Consider the following 25,268-nt stretch of genomic DNA (forward strand, 5'->3'; position numbering starts at 1 on the left):
TGGGATTACAGGCATGAGCCACCATACCTGGCCAAAAGATTTTATATATTAAAGATCTACCACTGAAAAATAATAAAATCTACCATTTATTCTATAGTTAAAATCCACCATTGAAAATGAATTTGTGCAGAAACAAATTCATTTTCAATTGTAACTGAACCTCTGTTAAACCCTAGTTGGAATGTAATTACTCACTAAGAAAACCTTGATTCAGGGCTTAAAAACCAGGTAGATAATATACAAGCACTTTTTCTTCACTTTCAGAACCATTAGTTCAAGAACTATTTAATGTTTCTTTTCAGTTTTCCCCATAACACTTTCTTTGTGCCACTAATATAGAATTTATTTTATGCTACTGGAACATTCCAATGCGTTGATTTTATATTGTCATATAGGTTGCACATACCTTGAAGGCAGAAACCTTGTTTTGTTTTTTCTTTTTCTTTTTTTTTTTTTTTGAGACAGAGTCTCACTACCTTGCCCAGGCTGGAGTGCAGTGGTGCAATCTCGGCTCACTGCAACCTCCACCTCCTGGGTTCAAGCGATTCTCCTGCCTCAGCCTCCCAAGTAGCTGGGACTACAGGCATGCGCCACCACTGCCAGCTAATTTTTGTATTTTTAATAGAATGGGGTTTCACCATGTTGGCCAGGCTGGTCTCGAACTCTTGACCTCAGGTGATCCGCCCGCCTCGGCCTCCCAAAGTGCTGGGATTACAGGTATGAGCCACCTGCCGGGCCTAGTGCTCGGCGGAATTAAGATAAGAATGCTTAATCTTATTCTGGTGCTTTGTATATGCTGTGTGCTAAAGTGTTTTTGACTTAAAGTATGAGGGTGGGAGAGATAGGTTGAGAAAGATAGGAGAAAAATATTAAACAAATTTCACCTTGAGAATATAATGAAATAATTTTTTTTTTGAGATGGAATTTTGCTCTTGTTGCCCAGGCTGGAGTGCAATGGCACAATCTTGGCTCACAACAACTTCTGCCTCCCAGGTTCAAGCGATTCTCCTGCCTCAGCCTCCTGAGTAGCTGGGACTACAGGCATGCGCCACTATGCCTGGCTAATTTTGTATTTTTAGTAGAGACAGGGTTTCTCCATGTTGGTCAGGCTGGTCTAGAACTCCCAACCTCAGGTGATCTGCTCGACTCGGCCCCCCAAAGTGCTGGGATTACAGACATGAGCCACCGCGCCTGGCCAATAATTTTATACTAATTGAATTTTTAGAACTTGCTCTCAATTTGACAGAGGTGACTTTATAGGATATAATATTACTATTTTTAAAAAGAACCTAAAAAATTCATTTAATTTTACATTTTAATTAAATTTTTAATTTTAAATTTTAAAAGTTAAGAATTCATTAACACTCAGGCAAGTCCCTTAGATGAGGCCACTGGAAGATCTAAGCCCAGCTCTGCTCAGGGCGGCTCCTGCAAAGGCTGTTTTCATTAAAGCCAGTTTTCATTAGATGAGTCTCCTGGGGCAATATATTTGTTTAGAGTTTATTATTTTAATTGAAATATAAATCTTTACATAGTTAGCACCTAGATTTCTGGATTTTTGTTTTGTTTTGTTTTTGAGATGGGTTCTCGCTCTGTCGTCCAGGCTGGAGTGCAGTGGCGCCATCTCAGCATTCTGAAACCTCCATCCCCCCGGTTCAAGCGATTCTCCTGCCTCAGCCTCTCGAGTAGCTGGGACTACAGGAATGCGCCACCATGCCTGGCTAATTTTTGTGTTTTTAGTGAGATGAGATTTCACCCTGTTGGCCAGCCTGGTCTTGAACTCCTGACCTCAGGTGATCCGCCCGCCTCGGCCTCCCAAAGTGCTGGGATTACAGGCGTGAGCCACCGCGCCCGGCCTTTGGATTTTATTAATACACATCTTTCCTTGGATTTACGGGAAAAACGTGCTAGTTGTGTATGTGAAGTCTTATTCTAATTCTTGCATTATTTGGATCTGGGACTTGTAGAAACATTTTGTTTGTTTATTTACTTGCTTTTTGATACATTTTCTTAAAAACAGAAAATTATTTGAAAGATAAGATGTATGTGTAGAGAAGATATATTTCAAATAAGTGCATTAGATTTGAGGTCACCGACATGAGTGGAAAGACTTGCAGCTGCAATTCTTTATTATGTGTGAGCTTATAAGGAAACTGGGCTCAAGGGCATTGAAGGATACATAACTTTCCTTGGCATTCAGGGTCTGCCCTCTGTCGGTGATATGTGCATAAAAATACCTTTATCCCTCAGAATTCTGCACTAGATTGAAATAAATTTTATCGATTAGGCATAGTGTATGGGAAGTCAGATGTGAATGAAGTAGAAAACTCTTTAAAAACTCAAACTTAAATTATAATTTTTCTCACTGTGGGATTTGCCGTTAATGCAGAAAGGATAGGGATAAAGTTAAAGAAAAATAGACAAATTACAGACATTTTTCGATTTCACAATTAGAAGGAGAAGTAATTTAAAAATCTTGAATCAAATGAGGGATTGGACATTTTCATTGATGCAGGAGTAAAGGCCACTCCATTTTCTCCATGCATTGAATACAGTATTTGATTTTACATAAATGTGTCTTGATCCTTTTTGTAAACCAGTTACTCACTAATAGTAAACCCAGCGCTCTTGTTAATTATTAATGAGACTCTAAATATTCAGAGATAACTTTTTTAGTTCATTGCATAATACTGTCAATATAAGGGTTTTTAATTTACAATGAAATTATAACCTCATGAAACAAAGTTATAATATAACTTTATTTAAAAATTAACATTTAATGGGATTATTAAATAGTGTAAAAATACTAAAATTATATGCTCTTTTGCATTGTTTTTATTTTTTATGTAATCTTTTCTTTGGCATTAAAAAACTAACATATGTGAGAAATCTTGGAGAAGAAAAATACATTTTTATGTATTACTCTCTAGGTAGTAAATGCTACATCAGTGGGCTGTGGAATCTAACTGGGTTTACACATTGACATTTTTGTAATTTAAAAACTGTCTTTGACAGTTTACAAGCATGAGCACAGTGGCTTATGCTTGTAATCCCAGCACTTTGGGAGGCCGAGGCGGGCAGATCACTTAAGGTTGGGAGTTTGAGACCAGCCTGGCCAACATGGTGAAACCCCATCTCTACTAAAAATATAAAAATTGGCCAGACGTGGTGGTGCAGGCTTGTAGTCCCAGCTACTCAGGAGGCTGAGGCAGGAGAACGACTTGATCCCGGGAGGCAGAGGTTTTAGTGAGCCAAGATCACACCACTGCACTCCAGTCTGGGCAACAGAGTGAGACTCTGTCTCAAAAAACAAAACAAAACAAACAAACAAACAAAAAAAACATAAAGACGTAAATTTTAAAAAACTATCTTTGTTTTTAAAACTGACTTCAAAATATACTACAAAGCTATAGTAATAACCAAAACAGCATGGTATTGGCATAAAAGTAGGCACATCACCAGTGGAACAGAATAGAGGACAAATAAATAAATTCATACACTTATAGCCAACTGATTTCCAATGAAGACATCACAAACATACATTGGGGAAAAGGCAGTCCTTTCAATAAATGGTGGTAGTCTCGACAATAAAGTCAGTCTCTTCAATAAAGGCAGTCTCTTCAATAAATGGTGCATGCGAATATCCAATTTTCCTACTACCGTTTATTGAAGAGATCTCTATTTCTCAGCACATACAAAAGTCAACTCAAAATGGATTAAATATAAATGTAGGCCAAGCATGGTGGCTCACCCTTGTAATCCCAGCAGTTTGGGAGGCTTTGGTGGGAAGACTGCTTGAGGCCAGGAGTTCAAGACCAGCCTGAGTAATACAGCAAGACCACTTCTCTACAAAAAATTTAAAGAAATTAGCCAGGTATGGTGGCATGTGCCTGTAGTTCCAGCTACTCGGGAGGCTGAGTTGGGAGGATTGCTTGAGCCCTAGAGATTGAGGCTTCAGTGAACCATGTTCACGCCATTGCACTCCAGCCTAGGTTTTGAGACCCTATCACAAAAAAAAAAAAAAAAAAAAAAAGATTTAAATGTAAGTACTGAAACTATGAAACTACTAGAAGCAAACCCTGGGGAAATGCTTCATAACATTGCTCTGGGCAAAGATTTTTTTGGGTAACAGCTCAAACTTACAGGCAACAAAAGCAAAAATAGACAAATAGGATTATACAAAACTGAAAAGCTGCACAGCAAAAGAAACAATAAATAAGAAACTCAGACAATTCAATACCAAGAAAACAAATAATATAATTTAAAAAATGCGTGAAAGCGGGCATGGCAACTCACGCCTGTAATCCTAGCACTTTGGGAAGCCGAGACCAGCCTGGCCAACATGGAGAAACCCCGTCACTACTAAAAAATACAAAAGTTAGCCAGGCATGGTGGCAGGAGCCTGTAATCCCAGCTACTCAAGAGGCTGAGGCAGGAGAATCACCTGAACCTGGCAGGTGGAGGTTGCAGTGAGTGGAGATTGCACCACTGCATTACAGCCTGGGCAAGAGAGTGAGACTACGTCTCAAAAAAAATTATTTAAAATGTTTACTCCAAGAAATACATATATATGAAATAATTACAGCACTAAACCAGGATCCTTTGACCAAATCACAACCTCCTCTTTGATTCCCCTTCACTCTAGGCCTCTTTCAAATTCTTTTTCCTGAGCTGGAAGACAAGTCAGATGCCCGCAGGGTCAGTGCCAAGCACGTTCCCAGCTGGGCGACTGTGTACCTTTCTCTAAGAATGCATGACGTCCTTCCCCCCAACTCCTTGTTTTAAAAGATTTAACCCATTAGGAAGTTCATTTTTCAGTCTAAGCCAAAAGGAGGTGTGGGACATGGCAGTCTTCACTTCGAAGATCCCTTTCCTCCTCCAGTCCCTGTCAAGGGTTCTGGAAGAGGCTGGCTGTTGGGTTTACATGAGGCCACCGGAAGATCTATGCCCAGTTCTGCCCAAGGCAGCTCCTGCAAAGGCTGGGACCTCAGGTGCTGCTTCCTCAACCCTCTCGGTGACCACGACTCAAAGGACAGACCTGAAGGGTACGAGGAGCAACAGGTGCTTGGGCTGCGTTCCAGGAAAGACACCTGTCCAGAGAAACGGATCAGGCTGTCGCATGCAAGATTGAATCAGAGATGGTGGTTTGGGGGTGATTTGGACAAATTAGGTTAGTTTAACAAAGCTCTGAAGTGGCAGAAGATCTCTCCTGGACTACTGATTGAACACAGAACAAGAGATGAGCATGGTGTCAGACTAAGTCTTAGAGAGATGCAGGCCAGTCTCCTCCCACAGGGCCTTTGGACTGCAGGGACAGACACTGCTTGGTACCCTCCTCCAGCAGGAGTCACGGTAAGGAGTGACTGGGGTGGAAACTTGGGAAAAAGCAACAACAACTAGATAGCTTTTGGCATTGTAACATAGAGACAGTGATAAGTGGTAACAACAGCAAAAGAAAAAAAAAAACGAAAAACTTGAAGACACCAATATTTAACAACCATTCACCCAAGTCTCACACTTAAGTTCTATTCCCATCGCCTCCATAAGCACCACTGAACTAAATATCTATTTTAAAGCACCCAAACCAGTCCAGACCCTCTGGAAACCAAGAGCCCCAGCCAGAGCTGTCGCCTGTCTTGGGTCCAGGTGAGAGCAGGGTTCTGGGAAAGGCACCCCGTTAGTCACTCAGCGCAGCGCACAGGGCGGCAAGCTCGGGCATGGGCACTTGACGGGGTCGCGGTTGGCAGTCACAGCATCCGTGCTGACACACGAGGAAGGGGACTCTTCGGTAATCCCAACTATTTGGTACCAGAGCCAAGCAAACGTGACTAAAGGGAGCCGGGTCAGCAGAAAGGTACCCCGAGTCTCAGCAACAGGACGGCCCGTGAGAGGCAGGATCCAGGCAGGAGAGAAAAGGAGACCAAAGCACGTCTTGCACAAGGCTGGTACGGAAAGGGCTGATCCTTCTTGCAAGAACGGGAGAATGCACTTGACTGCTGGCTGATCAATCTCTAATTGGCAAGTGCGGGTGACAAGGCTCGACCCTGGCTCCACAGGGAGCCACGAAGCTGACTCAACTGATACAAATGTTCCCATCTCTGCCCCACCCCCAAGTCCCCATGGTTCCACCATCACCTGATTTTCATTTGGACTTCTTTTACAGCTAAAGTAGGTATAAATGGCTAAACACAGACCCCCAACACCCCCACCAGGAGGAACACGGCAGATTCTATAATGGCGCAGCCAGAAGTCTGTGGGCGTATAGGCAGCAAAGGGGAGAAACAGAACCGACACCGGCCTCGGCTGATGTGCAAGAAAAAGCGGGAAAGGAGTGTCACGGATGCTTCTGAAGCACGCGAGCGTGATTTTGGATGGAGGCCGGCCGGCAGGGACCGACTTTGTCTAGCTGCTGCCGGTTCCTCTAAGGGACATTTTTTTTCTGAGTAAATGGCGATTCCTCTTCCATGTAGCATCCACTTGGATCACGATGCTAATTATAACTGGAAAGGGGTGTTTTGGGGAGTGTATTTAGGAAAGGAAGAAAGAAAAAACTTTTTAAAAAACCTAGATTGCTCAAAGTTTCTGCTTGTTTTGTAGGAATGGTAAGTCAACTATGAGCAAATATTTTAATTCAACATTAAGAGGAAAAAACATACTTTGGAAAGCATACACAAAAAAAGGTAGTTAATGTTGGATCGCTTGTAAAATGGAACCTCAGGGAGCCTAAACAAAAATGCATCTTTGGTCAACTTTTGCTTTTTTTTGAGACAGAGTTTCGCTCTTGTCACCCAGGCTGGAGTGCAGTGGCGCGATCTCAGATCACTGCAACCTCTGCCTACTGGGTTCAAGTGATTCTCTTGCCTCAGCCTCCTGAGTAGCTGGGATAACAGGTACATGCCACCATACTTGGCTAATTTTTTGTATTTTTAGTAGAGACGGGGTTTCATCACATTGGCCAGGCTGGTCTCGAACTCCTGACCTCAGGTGATCTGCCCACCTCAGCCTCCCAAAGTGCTGGGATTACAGGCCTGAGCCACTGTGCCCCAGCAACTTTTGCTTTTTTAAATTCCTAGTTTGACTTCACGTCCCAGTGCTCATGGAAATGATAGCTGCTGCGAGAAGTGTGGAGTTGGAGGAGTCTCCAGGAGCATCAGAGGGTTGGGGGGTTGTATTCTGGCAGTTTCTTGATCTTCTCTTTCTCGGTCTAGCATTTGTCTCTTGCTATCACCAAGGTGTGTGAGTAGCCCTTGGCGACCTGCTCTGAGAAAATGCTATCCAGAGTCTTCACCTCTTGGGCTGCAGTGGAAGACTTAGGCTTGTGGTCCCCATAGCCGTGTTCCCCGAAGGTTGGCGACGGGCCCCAGCTGATGGTGCTCTCATTGGTGGCCACAGTGATGCTGCTCTTCCCACAAGCCAGGCTCCATATTATCCAGCCACAGAGGTCCTGCACTGCTTTCGGGTACACGGTAGATTCATGGGAGGTGTTGGTGACCCCCAGAAAAACAGACCACCCACTTCACTGATGGCAAAGAAGCAGGTGTAACCAGCATAGATCTGGGACACCCCACGGACAGAAAAGTCAAACAGCTTCACCAGGCGGGGAACCATCTCATCCTTCTGCTCTGCATGGCCCAACCAGCCATAGCCACTGGAGCCCCAGAGAAGACTTGCCTCTGGGAGTCCAGAACCAGAGTGTGGTTAGTGCCACTGGCCACATCTTGCACAACCACATTTGGTACAGGCAGCATCTGTCAATTTTTGGTCTTCTCGATGAAGATGGCCACTTGCAGGGGCACCAGTTTGCAGTCGTATTCTATCTGCTATGGCCAGGCAATGAACTTCCCATCCGAGTTGTGTCCCAGCTGACCATATTCAGGGCACCCAAAGGAACAGAGGTTTCCTTTGCAGTCTATTATCATACTGAATTCAGCCCCCACAGGCCATTTTGGTAATTGGCTGGCCATTGTACATTATCTGTGCGGGGCTGTGGACAGTCTGTCTGGTTGCCAAGGCCCAGCTGCCCCATCTTGTTCTCCCCAAATGCAAACACGGAGCCAGTTTCCCTCAAGGCCAAGGTGTGGTTCTGCCCACATGCTGCAGATACGATCACTTTGTGGCTGAGACCCTCGATGAGTCTGGGGGCTTCCACTCTCTTGGTGTCCCCATGTCCCAGCTGCCCCTTCTTTGAAGAATTTTTAAAAGCTGATCTCATAGAAATAGAGTAGAATAGTGGTTACCAGAGGGTCAGGATGGGGTGGGGTAGGTAGGAAGGATGGGAAAATGAGGAGAGGTTAGTGAACGGGTACAGGATTGCAGCTAGTTTGAAGAAATAAGGTCTAGTGTCCTATATTTGACTATATTTGACAATATTGAATATTTCAAAATAATGAGAAGGTTTTGAATGTTCTTACTACAAAGAAATGATAAATGTTTGAGGTGAAGGTAAGCCAATTACCCTGATTTGATAATTTCACAATGTATACATGTATTTAAAGATCACACTGTGTCCCATAAGTATGCAAAATTATGGGTCAAAAATACAATAAAATGTAAGAAATCCCTGTCTTTGGAAATCACTATTTTTTTCTCTCTGTTTTTTTGTTTTTGAGATGAAGTCTTGCTCTGTCACCCAGGCTGGAGTGCAGTGGCTTGATCTCAGCTCACTGCAACCTCTGCCTCCTGGATTCAAGCGATTTTCCTGTCTCAGCCTCCTGAGTAGCTGGGATTACAGGTGCCTGCCACCATGCCTAGCTAATTTTTGTATTTTTAATAGAGATGGGGTTTCGCCATGTTGGCCAGGCTGGTCTCGAACTCCTGACCTCAGGTATTCCACCTGCCTTGGCCTCCCGGAGTGCTGGGATTATAGGCATGAGCTATCGCACCTGGCCTGGAAATTACTATTTAAAGTTAGGAGTTATCTATCTACTTATTTGTTGTCCCTGTTGTTTGACTTGTAGACTTTGGTACAGCCTGAAGTATAAAATTCCTATTGTTAACTACATAAAATTCTGTTATTAATAAACAAACTCAAAAGAATACCAGAACAAAAGTTTCTTTATTATGAAGCCCTCTCTTTTTAAAAAGCATTCAGCGGAAACAAACAATATAGTGTATGCCAGAACATCAGCATCACTTCTAGAAAATGACTCCAAGTTTCACAGCAGTTTACTGGGTTCCATGGTTTTGGGGAATAGAAAAGCAGGGTAGTACCTGTCACACCTGTATTCAGTTTCCTTCTTCTACTATATCCTCCCTTTTTTTTTTTTTTTTTTTGAGATAGATTCTCCCTCTATTGCCCAGGCTGGAGTGCAGTGGTGCAATCTTGGCCCACTGCAACCTCTGCCTCCTTGGTTCAAGCGATTCTCCTGCCTCAGCCTCCCGAGTAGCTGGGACTACAGGTGTGCATCACCATGCCTGACTAGTTTTTCTTTATTTTTAGTAGAGACGGGGCTTCACCATATTGGCCAGGCTGGTCTTGAACTCATGACCTCGTGATCTGCCCACCTCGGCCTCCCAAAGGGTGAGATAATAGGTGTGAGCCACCATGCTCAGCCTATTGTATCCTCCTTTTATGAGTTGAAAGTGTCCCCTCAAAAGATGTTGAAGTTCTAACCCCCGGTACTTGTGCATATGACTTAATTTGGAAAATAGGATCTTTGCCGATGATCAAGTTAAGATGAAGTCATTTGGGTAGGCCCTAATCTAATATGATTGAGTCCTTACAAAAAGGGGAAATTTTGTCACAGAAACTGACCCTTAGAGAGAGAAGACAATGTGAATACACAGGGATAAGGCCATCTATTTAATACCAGCCAATGAACCCTTGAGGCTCCCGGAAACTAAGAACCCTTTCAAATAATCAAAATGCCAGGTTTTTTGTTTGTTTGTTTTGAGACAGAGTCTCACTCTGTCACCCAGGCTGGAGTGCAGTGGCATGATCTTGGCTCACTGCAACCTCTGCCTCCCAGGTCCAATCGACCTGGGAGTATAGTAAATATAACAACATAGCACCTTAATCTCACAATAAGGTTATTTTTTCTGTCTTAATTTTATCTTGTTTTATCCTTATATATTTTGGAATATGGATCAGCAGCTTTTTTTTTTTTTTTTTTTTGAGACACAGCTTACAGCGGCCTCAACCTCCTGGGCTCAAGTGATCCTCCCACCTCAGCCACCCGAGTAGCCGAGATTACAGTCATGAGCTAGCACACCTGGCTAATTTTTACATTTTTGGTAGAGATGGAGTCTCACTATGTTGCCCAGTCCGGTCTCAAACTCCTGAGTTCAAGCAATCCTCCCACCTTGGCCTCCCAAGGTCCTGGGATTTCAGGCGTGAGCATTAGTTCCAGCCAGCTGCTTCTATACAATAGGATTTATTCTTACCATGTTTTCTAATGTATTTTGTGCCATTTCCTGCTGTTCTAAGACACAAAAGTAAAAAAAAAAATATTTTCATATAATATTTACATGTATATAATGTTTACATATATATTTGTATTTGATGTCTGGGTCCAGAGTTACATCTGAAGTTTTTATTACGTTAACCATTATAATTGGCATCCTACTGCTGTCAGATTTACTCTAACAAATAGATTACTGTTTATTATATTGAAGGAAGGGTGTATTGAACGATGGCTAGCTTTTGAAATGAAAATCTCAAGAGACAGTGACTCAATTTATTATGGGATTTGATATGTTTGATGGAGGGGACAGAAAACATTTTTAGCCAGCATCATGATTTCTAATTTTTGTTTGGGTCTTAGAGAAGAGGGAAGATTTCACCTTCCAGATCCCCTATGTACCAATTCCAGATGTTGGAAACAGACGTTTGGGAAATCTTTGGAGTCCTGTGTGGACTTGTGACCTCCTATCCTAAGTCCAGTCACAATTTTTTTTTTTAGCATTCTTGAATTGTACAGTGAGAAATGAGTTGCTTGGTCAAATGTTCCTCCTTTTTGCCGTGGTGTACTCTGGGCATATCCCTAACTTTGCATTGGCTGTAAGGCTCTTCATTTCAGCTTTGTAGATGAGAGTGCGGTGCTTAGTTTCAAATTCTGGTTCTGCTACTTTCTAGCTGTGTGAGCCTGGGTGAATTACTCATCTTTCTGACTTTTAGTTTTCTAATGTGTAAAATGAGAATAATAAAGTGCCCAATTCACAGTGTGGTTGTAAGGATGAAATAAGATATATGATGGCCCAGCATAATAGTATGTGGTAAGCACTAAGTCAATGACATCTATTATTACCTCTATACTTGTGCTGCTCAGAATTCGTGTCTTGCAAAGAGCTTGGCTGCAGCCCTCTGAGACTGTTAAACTGAACTAATTGATCAGAGTTTGGTCACCTAGTGCCCACATTATATACAGCCAAGGAACCGGTTAGTTTTGGACATGTTGGCGGATCACTTAAATTCATGCTACTGGCCTTGAAGGACCTTGAACAAGAGCATTTTCTTGGTTCATTGCAAACCTATCACTAGTGTTAGAAAAATAACCTACGCACGTGTGTGTTAGAGGCATCGCCTCTGTGGAGGAAGCATCATTATAATTACTTATTGACTTCTTGCTGTGCAATATTTTAAATAATAATGCTTTAATAATGTTTTAGTCAAAATGAAAATATCTTTAATAGAGCTCAAGCACACACTGAATTGATAAAAAGTTATATGACAAAAGAAAGAGTGCTGTAATGACATTTTTATGAGTCAATCTTTATTGCATGTCAATAAAATTCTGCACTATTCTAGTTGAATAGGGAGAGACTAGTTCATAAGAAGCCCATTACCCTAAGCTAGGTGTTAATAATCTCTTTGTCTGTGTTAATATTACAATATGCTGCATAATGCCAGGCTTGGAATACAAAAGTTCAGGGTTATGTAAGTGTTCTGGCATGCACAACCCTTTGAGCAAGACACTTGGAATTCTAGCTTGTCCAGCAGTTTAACTAGGCTGCGCAAACAATAGGGGCAAGAATGTAGCAAAATGCCCCTATTTCAACTATTCTTAACATAGCTGTCTTTTGATGGCTTTCTCACAAATTGTTCAGTCCTGAGAGTCCCATATCTTTTTCCTATCAATAGTTTACCATCTTTACACTTAGCAAGGAAACTTGCTAAGTGTCTTAAGAGGTGGTGACATTCATTATTTTTTAATTTATCTGAAGAAAACTACCCTTTTCTCTCACTAGCTTTTACATAAAATTTAGTCCTTAAGCCGGTATATTTGGGACACTAAATAGTCAATAAAATGCAAGAAAAAGCATTTAGCTTTTAAGAGCAAATGTCTCACTTTCTTTTTTTTTTTTTTTCTTTTTTGAGACGGAGTCTGGCTCTGTCGCCCAGGCTGGAGTGCAGTGGCGCGATCTCGGCTCCCTGCAAGCTCCGCCTCCCGGATTCACGCCATTCTCCTGCCTCAGCCTCCCGAGTAGCTGGGACTACAGGCGCCCGCCACCTCGCCCGGCTAATTTTTTGTATTTTAGTAGAGACGGGGTTTCACCCTGTTAGCCAGGATGGTCTCGATCTCCTGACCTCGTGATCCACCCGCCTCGGCCTCCCAAAGTGTTGGGATTACAGGCGTGAGCCATCGCGCCGGGCCAAATGTCTCACTTTCTTAACATAGAGCAGACCTTCTTAATGACTGCAAACTTTCTACCGATCTGATAGATATATAAGGCTTCTCTTCGGAAGAGAAAAATAGCTAGTGGTTCATTGAGAATTGACTCTGGGCCAGAGTCTGACCTAAGCACGTATGTGTATTAACTCACTAAATATGTGTATTAACTTACCACCTTGAGGTGGGTAATTTTATCTTTTCCATTTCACAAATTAGGAAACCAAGGCCCACAGAGATCAGATAACTTGCTTTAGTAAGTGGTTAAACAGGGATTCAAATATAGGCTAATTGGGCCAGGCATGTGGCTCATGCCTGTAATTCCAGCACTTTGGGAGGCCGAAGCAGGTGGATCACCTGAGGTCAGGAGTTCGAGACCAGCCTGGCCAGTGTGGCAAAACCCAGTCTCTACTAACATTACAAAAATTAGCTGGGCTTGGTGGCATGTGCCTGTAATCCCAGCTACTTGGGAGGCTGAGGCATGAGAATTGCTTGAACCCAAGAGGCAGAGGTTGCAGTGAGCTGACATCGCACCACTGCCCTCCAGCCTAGGAGACAGAACGAGTCTCTGTCTCAAAAAAAAAAAAAAAAAAAAAAAAAAAAAAAATTAGCCTAATTGGCTCCAGTAACTGAGTTCTTCAACACTAAACTATTTGTGTTTTGGATGCCAAAAAAGACTTCGCAAACATCAGTTGAGAACAGTCTAGAAATAACTTTTTCCTAATTAAAAAAAGGAAAAAGAAGAAAATGACAAAAATTTAGAGTAGATTTTTTTCTTGCCCAAAATCATCTCATGGAAAATACACATTAGAAAGGCTTTTGGAACACTGTTTGCTTTTTTGGGCTTTCATGCTTCATGTCTCAGTGAAAGGACAAAGTTCTAAGAGCTGGGAGGTTCTGGTTCCAGGCTCTGCTGTTAATAGTTGTATCACGTTGGCTGAGTCACTCATTCTCTTTGGATTATTTTTTCCAAGTGAAAATATTAATGCTATTAATCTTATATAGTTATTGGGAGAATCAGATAGAACTGATAGGAAATGATCTAAAAATACCAAGTGGTATGGAAATATAAAGTGGTATTTATAGTTGTTTATTGTCACCAGCCATATATGGAATCATGTGATCTCAGAATTGGAAGAAGTGTTAGAGTCACCTAGGAACAAGGCATAGTGGTGGGGTGGAAAGAGCTGTAACATTTATCCTGCATTCAAATCTTTTCTCAGCCACTTATTTACTTAATCTTGGGCTGGTGATCCAACTTCTCTGAGTCTCGGCTCTATTTGTGAAAGATAATTATATTTTCTTTCCAGGGATATGACGATTAAGTGTAGTGTCCTGTCACATGCTCTCTCAGGAAATCCTCAGCCTAAAAGAAAACAAAACAAAGCCAGAAACAGCCTGCCAACTGAGATCAATACAAGTAGCAAAAATCACACACCGTAATATTTTGAAGATAAATGGAAGTCAATAAACATTTGTTAAGTATTACCATAATAAGTGTTTTGGCTGGATGCAGTGGCTCACGCCTGTAATCTCAACACTTTGGGAGGCTGAGGCGGGTGGATCAACTGAAGTCAGGAGTTCGAGACCAGCCTGACCAACATGGTGAAACCCTGTCTCTACTAAATACAAAAAATTAGCCTGGCATGGTGGCACGTGCCTGTAATCCCAGCTATTCGGGAGGCTGAGGCAGGAGAAACACTCGAACCTGGGAGGCAGAAGTTGCAGTGAGCTGAGATGGTACTATTGCACTCCAGCCTGAGCAGCAAGAATGAAACTCCGTCTCAAAAAAGACAAAAAAAAAAGAAGTGTTTTAAGTATTCTTACTAAAGGAACATGTGAAAGGTATGAGATGCCAACGGCATCTTTATTTTATTTTTATTTTTTACCTGCAGCCCATGTTTCTGCTAAGTATCTGTATTTTATAAAAACATAGCAACGCTATGCTAACTACTTATAATTTTTAGAGGATGACAATACCACAAAATATGATGGTTTACAGTTTCTTTAGGTTTATCTATATACACAACCTGTGAGCGGTGGCAGTGTGGTAGGCAGAATAGTGACACCGTAAAGATATTCATGTCCTAATCCCCAGAACCTGTGAATATGTTATGCTGTATGCCAAGGAGATATTAGGGTTGCAGATGGAATTAAGGTTGCTTGCTATCAGCTGACCTTAAAATAGGGAGAGTATGTTGGGTTATCCAGGTGGGCTCAATGTAATCACAAGGGTTCTAAAAAGTGAAAGAGGTAGAAGAGAGAGACCCAGACTGATTGCAGCATCTGAAGGACTTGGCCTAATGTTGCTGACTTTGAGGAATAATGAAGAGGGTTATGAGCCAAGGAATGCAAGAAGCCACTAGAAGCTGTAAAAGGCAAGGATAATGATTCTTCCTTAGAGCTTCCAGAAAGGTGCAGCCCTGTCAACACCTTAATTTTAGCACTATGAGATCCATTTTGGACTTCTGAACTACAGAACTGTAAGATAATGCATTTGTGTTATTTTAAGCCACCGAATTTTGGTAATTTGTTATAGCAGCCATAAAATAAACACAGGCAGTTTTCTTTCTTTTCAACCCTTTTCTTTTCTTTTTCTTTTTTTTTCTTTTGAGATGGAATCTCGCTCTGTTGCCCAGGCTGGAGTTCAATGGTGCAATCTCTGCTCATTGCAACCTCCACCTCTGGGGTTCAAGCAATTATCCTGCCTCAGCCTCCTGAGTAGCTGGGATTACAGGTGCATGCCACCAAGCCCGGCTAATTTTTGTATTTTTAGTAGAGATGGGGTTTCACCATGTTTGTCAGGCTGGTCTTGACTTCCTGACCTCGTGATCCACCTGCCTGAGCCTCCCAAAGGGCTGGGATTACAGGCATGAGCCACCATGCCTGGCCTATTTTTCTTTTCTACTTGCATTGGCTAATTGCATTATTTTTACCAGCTAATTACATATTGTAATTGCATTGTTGCTTCTATTACATATACTATTAATAATTACTAGTATAATTAATTGGACTATTATTGCTTCTCTTAATAGAATAGTATTAAATGTTCTATTCTTGTTTTTCATTTTAAAAGGAATGTTTATAAGTTTTTGCTAATAAGAAATATGTTTGCTATAGGTTTTTAATATATTCATTCCTATGTCAGGTTAAGAAAACTCCATTCTATTTCATCTTTTAAAATCAGAGAATACCTATTAAATTTTATCAAATATTATACCTTAATTTCTCCTTTCTTATGTTACACATTTCTTATCCAATTTTTGTACCCAAAATAGCATAATTAGGCTTTCTCCCTCTTTCTTACATTTTTGGAAAAGATGATGAGTCAGGGAGGAGAGTACTCTTTAAAAAGTAATGAATAATTTAGCCCTAAAAGTAGAAAAAGTAATTTTATTGTTGGTGAGTTCTCAAAGCAGTACCAAAAATTGCTAGATGAGTTAAAGAAGAAAGTGGGAGCTTATTGTGGCAGTAAATTATAGATAGTAAGTTGTGGGCAGTAAATTTAAAACAGCAAATAGTGTAAAATATGTAGCTAAAACTATCTAAGGGTAGGTTCTCTAGTCTGACATCTATTTTCTTTTTTCTTGAGATAGAGTTTTGCTGTTGTTGCCTGCCCAGGCTGGAGTGCAATGGGGTGATCTTGGCTCACTGCAACCTTTGCCTCCTGGGTTCAAGGGATTCTCCTGCCTCAGCCTCCCAAGTAGCTGGGATTACAGGAGCCAGCCACCACACCCAGCTAATTTTTTGTATTTTTTTTAGTAGATACAACATTTCACCATGTTGGCCAGGCTGGTCTCGAACTCCTGACCTCAGGTGATCTACCCGCCTCAGCCTCCCAAAGTGCTGGGATTTCAGGCGTGAGCCACTGTGCCTGGCCAAGTCAAACATCTTTACTCAATTTTTTCATTATCACTTGCTTTTATGTTTGTTTTCATTTTCTGCAGGTAGACAGAATAGTATAGGAAACTTCATAATTATGCAATGTCAATATGGCTAAGATATTTGATACCTTGTCCATTTACTAAACATCTCAACCATAGATGAAGTCAACAACTATTTCCACCACAGTTTGACCATTTCAGAACTCCTGTCTTCTCAGCCAGTGACTTGATATATTTGCTCATTATAAGTATGACTCATTTTCTTTCTTTCATTGTTTCTGTATTCCAACCTTCCTTTTAATTTGTAAGTATAAACTCATAATTTAGAAAAGCTTATATCTACTTGACTGCCTTTTATGTACTCTACTGAAAAACATTTTCCAAATGGGACTTTATTACTTTTAGAACTTGTCATTGACCTTGAATGATGGATTTGGTGGATGCTGAAAGCAGGCTTTAATTCAAGCTAAGAAGTGAATCCTGGTGCATTTTTGGGTAGAGATATGAGAGGGGATTGAGGGTGGAGTGCAGTGGAGATGAAAAGAATGGAAAGGAGTGCCAAAGAGTGAGGAGTTACCAGTGAAGACAGCTCTGAATAGTCACTCCTTGGAACAACTCCTGTGATAGGAATGCCAATTGAGAAACAAGGCCCTGCGTACCTCAGGTATGGCAAGTTTTGATTGAATTGGAGCAAACACTGCTGCCGGACAGCATTTCCCAATTGTGTCTATGAAAGACATATCCTTTATCCCTTTAACAGACACTCTGGTTCATATTCTTTTTTTTTTTTGAAACCAAGTTTCGCTCTTTTTTGTCCAGGCTGGAGTGCAATAGCGTAATCTCAGCTCACTGCAACCTCTGCCTCCTGGGTTCAAGTGACTCTCCTGCCTCAGCCTCCTGAGTAGCTGGGATTACAGGCACACACCACCACACCCGAATAATTTTGTATTTTTACTAGAGATGGGGTTTCACCATTTTGGCCAGGTTGGTCTCGAACTCCTGACCTCAGGTGATCTGCCCGCCTTGGCCTACCAAAGTGCTCAGATTACAGGCGTGAGCCACCGCACCCAGCCCCAGTTCATATTCTTATGTTGAATTATCTTATTTGTGGAATACTTATCACTATTTTATTGGATAATTGTTTTCCGGAGGACACAGCTTGGTTTAGAAGAAGAACAGCCCCACCACCAAGTCTTTTCTGCTATCACTATTTGATGTTGATACCACAGAGAATAGAAGGGAAAATGCACATAGACTTATGTCTCTTGTATTGAGGGATTCTTTTGTTTGCTTGTTTTTGAGACAGAGTCTCGCTCTGTCACCCAGGCTGGAGTGCAGTGGTGTGGTCTTGGCTCACTGTAACCTCTGCCTCCCGGGTTCAAGCGATTCTCCTGCCTCAGCCTCCTGAGTAGCTGGGACTACAGACACCCGCCACCACGGCTGGCTAATTTTTGTATTTTTAATAGAGACGGGGCTTCACCATGTTAGCCAGGCTAGTCTCAAACTCCTGACCTTGTGATCTGCCTGCCTCGGCCTTCCAAAGTGCTGAGATTACAGGCATGAGCCATTGCGCCCAGCCAAGGGATTCTTTATTATCAATTCTGAATCAGTAGAAAAGTCATGCAGATTTTAATATGAATTACATGCTCACTGTTGCATTGCATATTCACATACCCAATATTATCCCTGGATGACTTGTTCTTTTTTTCATTTGGTTAATTGCTTTCATTAATATATTATTTTAATTAGTATGTATTTGAGTACCAACTATGTGCTGGACATTAAAGACATAAGGGCAAACAACACAGAGCTCTCTCTCTCTCTTCATGGAGTCATAGCATGTCAAAAGAGGCAAAGGGAGCACAGAGGAGAGCTAAGTAACCAACACTGGAAAATCCAGAGAAGCTTCCCCAGAGGTAGTAACGTCTAAGCTGAGATTTTTTTTTCTTTTTCTTTCTTTCTTTTTTTTTTTTTTTTTTGAGACAGAGTCTCACTGATTTTTGAGACCTCTGCCTCCCAGGTTCAAGCGATTCTCCTGCCTCAGCCTCCCGAGTAGCTGGGATTACAGGCATGCGCCACCACACCCAGCTAATTTTTGAATTTTTGGTAGAGGTGGGGTTTCACCATGTTGGCCACGCTGGTCTTGAACTCCTGACCTTAGGTCCTCCACCCGCCTCAGCCTCCCAAAGTGCTGGGATTACAGGCATGAGCCACTGTGCCCGGACTCTTTTTTTTTTTTTTTTTTTTTAAGCCTCTGAGACAAGTTCAACTAAGCAGACACTTTAAGGATAAGTAGAAGTTAGGGAGGTAAAGTGGGTTTTTAGGTAAAGGAGGGATGAAACAGTGGCAGAGAAGAGCCTGGTTGAATGACTGAAAAATAAGTGCAGGCTGTCTACATAAATGACAAGGAAAAGAATGGCGAGAGGTAAGGCTAGAGGAGTAGATACAGACTGAATAAAGAAGGGCCTTGTAAACGGTAAGGAATTTGAGATTTATCCTGAGAGAAACAGAGCTTCAAGTTAAAGAGTTTCAAGCAGGGAAAGATAATTCTGGCTACTGTGTAGGGCAGGACCAACCACTGTAAGACCTGCAGTTACAGTAATTCAGACATGACACATAAGTTACTTGGCCTTCGGTTGTGACCATGCAATGCTGTGAAGATGGCAGTTGTAGTTTATATTGAATCAGTAGAACCTGCTGGTCATGAAGAGTGACTGGGGATGATGAGGAGGGTAGAGTCAGAAGTGACAGGTAAGTTTTGGTTTCATCAATTGTGTGAGTGGTGATACTATTCCCATAGTGATACTATGTGGGGCAGAGGAGGAGGAATGTGGCAGAGGGGCAGTGGGCAAGATCCGTTCTGCATGTGTTGAGTTTGAGGTGCCAGTTGCACATCCAGAAGTATGCAGCTGCAATCAAAACTGGAGTTTGGAGAGAGATAGTGGCATATTGATGGTAACTTAATTCCGAAGGCTTTAGGAGCTCCCTAGGGGAGAGAGTAGTTTCACTGTGTGGTGGGGGAGGGCTTAATAATGGATTGAGGAGTGAATGGAAGGTGAGGAAGCGGGTATGGTGAGTACATAATCAACCTCCTAGAAGTCAGTCTTTAAGGGAAAGCAGCAAAAAGAAAGGCCAGCAGCTAAAGGGGTGCACAGGTTTGAGGAAAGGCCTTTATAAAAATGGAAGATATCTGAATATACTTAAATGTGTTTAGTCAAAGGGAAGGATAAGTTGAAACAACAGGGCAAGGTCCCTGAGAAGCCTGGGGTGGATGTGAAGCATTTGTGGCAGAGGTTAGCCTTAAGCAGGGAGAGTGACATCATTTTCAATTGTAATAGAAGGGAAGGAAGGAATCAAGGGTGTAGAGGTGGGCACACTTTCAGTCGGCTCGAGGGGTTTGAGAGAGTCTCTCTGTGGATTTCTTTTCTTTTGTGAATGCAGGATTATCCACCGAGAATGAAAAGGAAGAAATTAAAGGAGAGTAGAAAAAGTTTGAATTACCACCATGATTAGGGAAACACAGACAGATTGTTAGTTGTTGGTAGTTGTTGAATGCACAGGTGAATTTGGAGACTTTGAATTTACGATGAACCAATCTGGGCTACTGAGTGATCTTCTCCCATAGCATTGAGTGGACTATACCAGACAAAGATGCAGAGAAGGTGGACAGATGGGCTATTACATATTTGGCTTTTAGCAAGTGAGCACATGGAACAATGGGGTAAAGAAGTTGTTGGCGTCAGTGTAGGTGAAAATTTGTTCTGTGTAACTTAAGTTGGAGAGCAGAGGAAGTGGAGCTATGTGGGGCATGGTAAGGAGGGCCGAGAGATATAGGGAATGGAGGTGGTTGTTAGGTGCAAGAATAGGTACAGTGGGAGTCACTGGGAAGGAAATCCTGCCAGGATAGTGGAGAGTCCTCAGAGTGGGATGTTTGAATGCATTATTCCAGAGTTGGAGCAGTTTCAGGGACTGACACAAATCAGTGTGTCAGAGGAGTGAGTGGCAGAATTGGAGGGTGGAAAAAGTCATTAGAAATGAGGTCTGAGAAGATAATGGAATAAGGTGTTGGTTATATTGACCATGTTGACATGTAAGTTACCTCAAATGATAGCATATAGGGAGAAAAATAAGACTGTGAACCACGTGCTAAAGGCTTCAATTAATGAAGGGAACGACAGAAGATGGCTGCAAAGAAGAAGGGCAGAGGGTGCTAGTAACCAGTTATCATTAAGACTCAAATAAGTGGGGCTTTCTATACATGGATGAAGAATTGTGTGGAACTGGCAATAAGGAGCAATGTGGATGCCAACTTTCTTTCCATCTAGCTGGGAGAATTGTGGGAAAATTAGCAGCCTCTATTTGAAGGAGTTGCAAAAGAGTGACCTCAGAGTTTTAGTTAAGGCACTGATGAGGAGAGAAAATTCACAGAAGAGGTTCACAATAAAAGGAAGGTCACCACCCCTGAATTAACGTCAGTCACTTATATTTTATTAAAACAGACTAGACGGCCGGGTGCGGTGGCTCACGCCTGTAATCCCAGCACTTTGGGAGGCCGAGGCGGGTGGATCATGAGGTCAGGAAATGGAGACCATCCTGGCTAACACGGTGAAACCCTGTCTCTACTAAAAATACAAAAAATTAGCTGGGCATGGTGGCAGGTGCCTGCAGTCCCAGCTACTCGGGAGGCTGAGGCAGGAGAATGGCATGAACCTGGGAGGTGGAGGTTGCAGTGAGCTGAGACTGCGCCAGTGCACTCCAGCCTGAGCAACAGAGCGAGACTTTGTCTCAAAATAAAAATTAAAAAATTAAAAAAAATAAAATAGACTAGACTAGCAGTGTTTCTCAAAGTGTGGACCTTGGAACAAGTGCACTACCACCACCTAGGAGCTTGTTAGAAATAGAAATTCTCCAGTCCCATACCAGATCTCTTGAATCAGAAATTTAGGGGGTGGGGCCCAGCTATCTGTTTTCACAAGTTCTCCAGGTGATTCTGATAAATGCTGAAGTTTGAGAACTTCCAGACTAGATCTAGCTTCCTAACATGAACAGACAATGAAAAGTCAACAAATACAAATTGAGAGAAGATTTAGAAGGCAAACATTTGATATTCAAATAGATAACAACATGTGTACTGTACAAAGGTGCAGAGGGATTGGAAAAAAATCATGGTCCTCAGTTTCACTGGCTTGCTTTAAACCACATATTAATCATCGTAGGCTTCCTGTTCTTACTCCTGTTCTCCATGGACTACTTCAAACCTCTCTACTTTCTTTAAATTCCTCCCTGATCACTTATTAGGTGATATTCCATCTACCACCAAGCAGGTGATATTACACCATACTTTATATAAAACATATCTGTAGTAAAAGGTCACAACACATCTTCCCTTAGTTTGAGAACTAGTTAGCATGCCACAGACAAGCTCTGTGGATTGTTTTGCCCATCATGCACATTAATAAAATTCAGAAGTCCCAGTGAGTTTTGTTGTTCTTGCAGCTTTTGTTATTTCTTTTCTTTTTTTCTTCCAAGAGAAATAACCATTTATTTACTAAAAAATATTAATTGAGAACTCACTGGGTTGGGTTCCTGCTTAGTTTTACCATGTGGTGGAGGAGACAGACAAACTACAGTTATTAACCATCTGATAAGTGTTTTAGCAGTGCCAAGTACAAGAGATTATTGGAGTAAAGAAAGAGCATCTCAACTTGGCAGGAAGAGGTGTTTAGTAAGTTGATGCATACGTTGAATCTTGGAAGAAGAGGAAGTATTCTTCAAATCAATGGCAGGGATGGGAATGGAGACTATTTCAAGGCTAGAGAGCAACCAAAGTGATCCTCAAATAGTTTAACATAGGAGAACCTTGGGTGAGGGTTGCTGGCCAGCAAGGCATGAGGTTATAAAGCTGGTCATGGTTGGATCACAGTGGGCCTCGGATTCTACACTGAGGTATCTGCATGAGGATGGGAGACTACTGGCAGATTTTAAGCAAAGGAATAGCATTATTAAATTTCCCCGTAGAACTGTTTTTAGGGAAGCTGGTTTTGGCACAATGCTATGGTTTGGATATGGCACGTTCATGCCAAGTCTCATGTTGAAATTTGATCCCCGCTGTTGGAGGTGGGGCCTACTGGGAGGTGTTTTGGTCATGGGGATGGATCCCTCATGAATGGCTTGGTGCCATCCTCATGGTAATGAGTGAGCTCTCATTTTATTAGTTTTTGCGAGAGCTTGCCCAAGTGCTGGTGTTAAAAAGAGCCTGGCACCTTCCCCTGTTCTCTTGCTTCTGCTTTCTGCATGTGGTCTCTGTTCACTGGCTCCCCATTCACCATCAGTGGAAGTAGCTTGAAGCTCTCACCAGATGCAGATGCTGGTGCCATGTTTCTTGTATAGCCTGCAGAACCCTGAAACAAATAAACCTCTTTTCTTTATAAATTACCAAGCCTTAAGTACTCCTTTCTGGCAACACAAAAATAGACTAAGACATACTCGTGCTTGACTTACATTGAGAAACATTATCAAAATCTGCTGATGTAGTTATTATAGAAGTGTTCTTTACAAGAAATCGCACATAAAAAATATTTTCAGGCCAGGTGTGGTGGCTCAGGCCTGTAATCCCAGAACTTTGGGAGGCCAAGGCGGGCAGATCTTGAGGTCAGAAGATGAAGACCATCTTGGCCAACATGGTGAAACCCCGTCTCTGCTAAAAATTAGCTGGGCATGGTGGCACGTGCCTGTAATCCCAGCTACTTGGGAGGCTGAGGCAGGAGAATCACTTGAACCAGGGAGTCGGAGGTTGCAGTGAGTCGAGATCGCACTACTCAACTCCAGTCTGGGCAACAGAGCAAGACTTCGTCTCAAAAAAAAAAAAAAAAAAAAAAAAATTCAGGCCAGGTGTGGTGGCTGAGGCCTGTAATCCCAGCACTTTGGGAGGCTGAAGTGGGCAGATCACCTGATGTCAGGAGTTTGAGACCAGCCTGACCAACATGGTGAAACCCTGTCTCTACTAAAAATACAAAAAATCAGTCAGGCATGGAGACACACACCTGTAATGCCAGCTATTCGGAAGGCAGAGGAAGGAGAATTGCTTGAACCCACAAGGTAGAGGTTGCAGTGAGCCGAGATCGCGCCACTGCACTCCAGCCTGGGTGATAGAGTGAGACTCCATCTAAAAAGATATATATATATTTATATTTAATGTATATTTACATAAATTAAATTATTTAAAGTATATATATTTATATAACATATACAAATTTATAAATATATACTTTAAATAAATAAATAAATAAATATATATATATTTTCAATTAGCTTTGGTTATTTTGAGGAAACTGTGCCTTGTCACTTTATGGATAAGTGTGTTACTGATTTATTTTTCTTTTTGCTATGAACACCAAGGAGCTCAGAGCCATGCTGGTTGTTTGATTTAATGATACTATGTACTTTTATATTCTCTATCTTTTCATTATAACTTTCTTTGTGGTCTTGAACTATGTTTACTATGTTTTTCCAGGTTCTTATTTTTAAACTAATTCATATATTTTAGAAGTTTTCTTTTTTTCTTTTTTTGTGAAACAGGGTCTCCCTCCAACACCCAGGCTGGAGTGCAGTGGTGCCATCTTGACTCACTACAGCCTTGACCTCCCAGGCTCGTGATCGTCTTGCCTCAGCCTCCCAAGTAGCTGTGACTACAGGTGTGTACAAGAATGACTGAATAATTTCTTCTTGCATTTTTTGTAGAGACAGGGTTTTGCCATGTTGCTTGGGCTGGTCTCAAATTTCTGGGCTCAAGCAATCTGCCTGCCTCAGCCTCCCAAAGTGCTGGCATTACAGGGGTGAGCCACCGTGCCTGGCAATAGTGTTCTTTATAAACGTTCTTTTAATTTTTCTTAAATATTATGGGAAGTGAAATAAAAGGATGAATTTATAAATAAAGCCATATTTACTTTCTTTGAATCATCATCCTCAGAGTGATAGAGGGTATGAGATAGTTAATAGTTGCAGAGAGGCCAGTTAGAAGGCTTCTCCAAAAGTTTGAAAAATGAGTAAAGTCTAAACTGAGACCATGGGATGAGGATGGAGAGAAGGGGTAGATCTGATGGAGATTTAGGAGGCAGAATTGAAGGAACTTGGTGATGAATTAGATGCTGTGTGTATGAGGGGATGGGTGGGTGATGGAGGTGGGTAGTGTCCATAATGATTCTGAGGCCTCCACCTTGTTTGCCTGGATGGCAGGTGGGGAAGGTGGCACCATTTATTATGATATGGAAGTCTGTAAGAGAACCAGGGGTGAAGTGGAAGATGATAAGCACCTGTGGGACATCCCGGTGGACATGCCTTTATCAGTTGGTCTGAAAGTCGGAAGGAAGTCTGATGAAGACAGAAACGTGGTCTTTGTGAGAAAGAATGAGCTCTTTTGGAGAGAGGGAATGCGTGGCTGAGAAGAGCAAAAGCAGAAGAGAGAATGAAAGTGAGAGCCCTGGGAATCATCATTTAACAATCAGGTAGAGAAGGAAGAGCTGGCAGAGGAAAATAAGGAAGAAAAGTAGGATTAAATGACAAGAATATAAAGACTAGAGAACTAAAAAGAGTGCTGAAGAGGGTGGCAGTGGTCAACTGCATCTAATGCTGCTGGCAAGATCAACAAAGATGAGCGCTAGGTCTAGCCACTCCACAGTGTGTATATACTTCAAAACATCGTATTTTGCACAACAGATACACACAATTTTATCTTTCAATTACAAAAGCAAAAATATAAGAAAGGTGAGCATTGGGA

The 25,268-nt window shown here is 41.9% G+C and overlaps 1 pseudogene; it reads right to left on the reverse strand.

Annotated features, from left to right (window-relative positions):
- Positions 1-7,150: 7,150 nt before the first annotated feature.
- Positions 7,151-17,232, reverse strand: LOC101145536 (protein RCC2-like; annotated as a pseudogene).
- Between the last annotated feature and the right edge of the window lie 8,036 nt (positions 17,233-25,268).

The sequence above is a fragment of the Gorilla gorilla genome, chromosome 3 (assembly GCF_029281585.2).
Source record: "Gorilla gorilla gorilla isolate KB3781 chromosome 3, NHGRI_mGorGor1-v2.1_pri, whole genome shotgun sequence".
Lineage (NCBI taxonomy): Eukaryota > Metazoa > Chordata > Mammalia > Primates > Hominidae > Gorilla > Gorilla gorilla.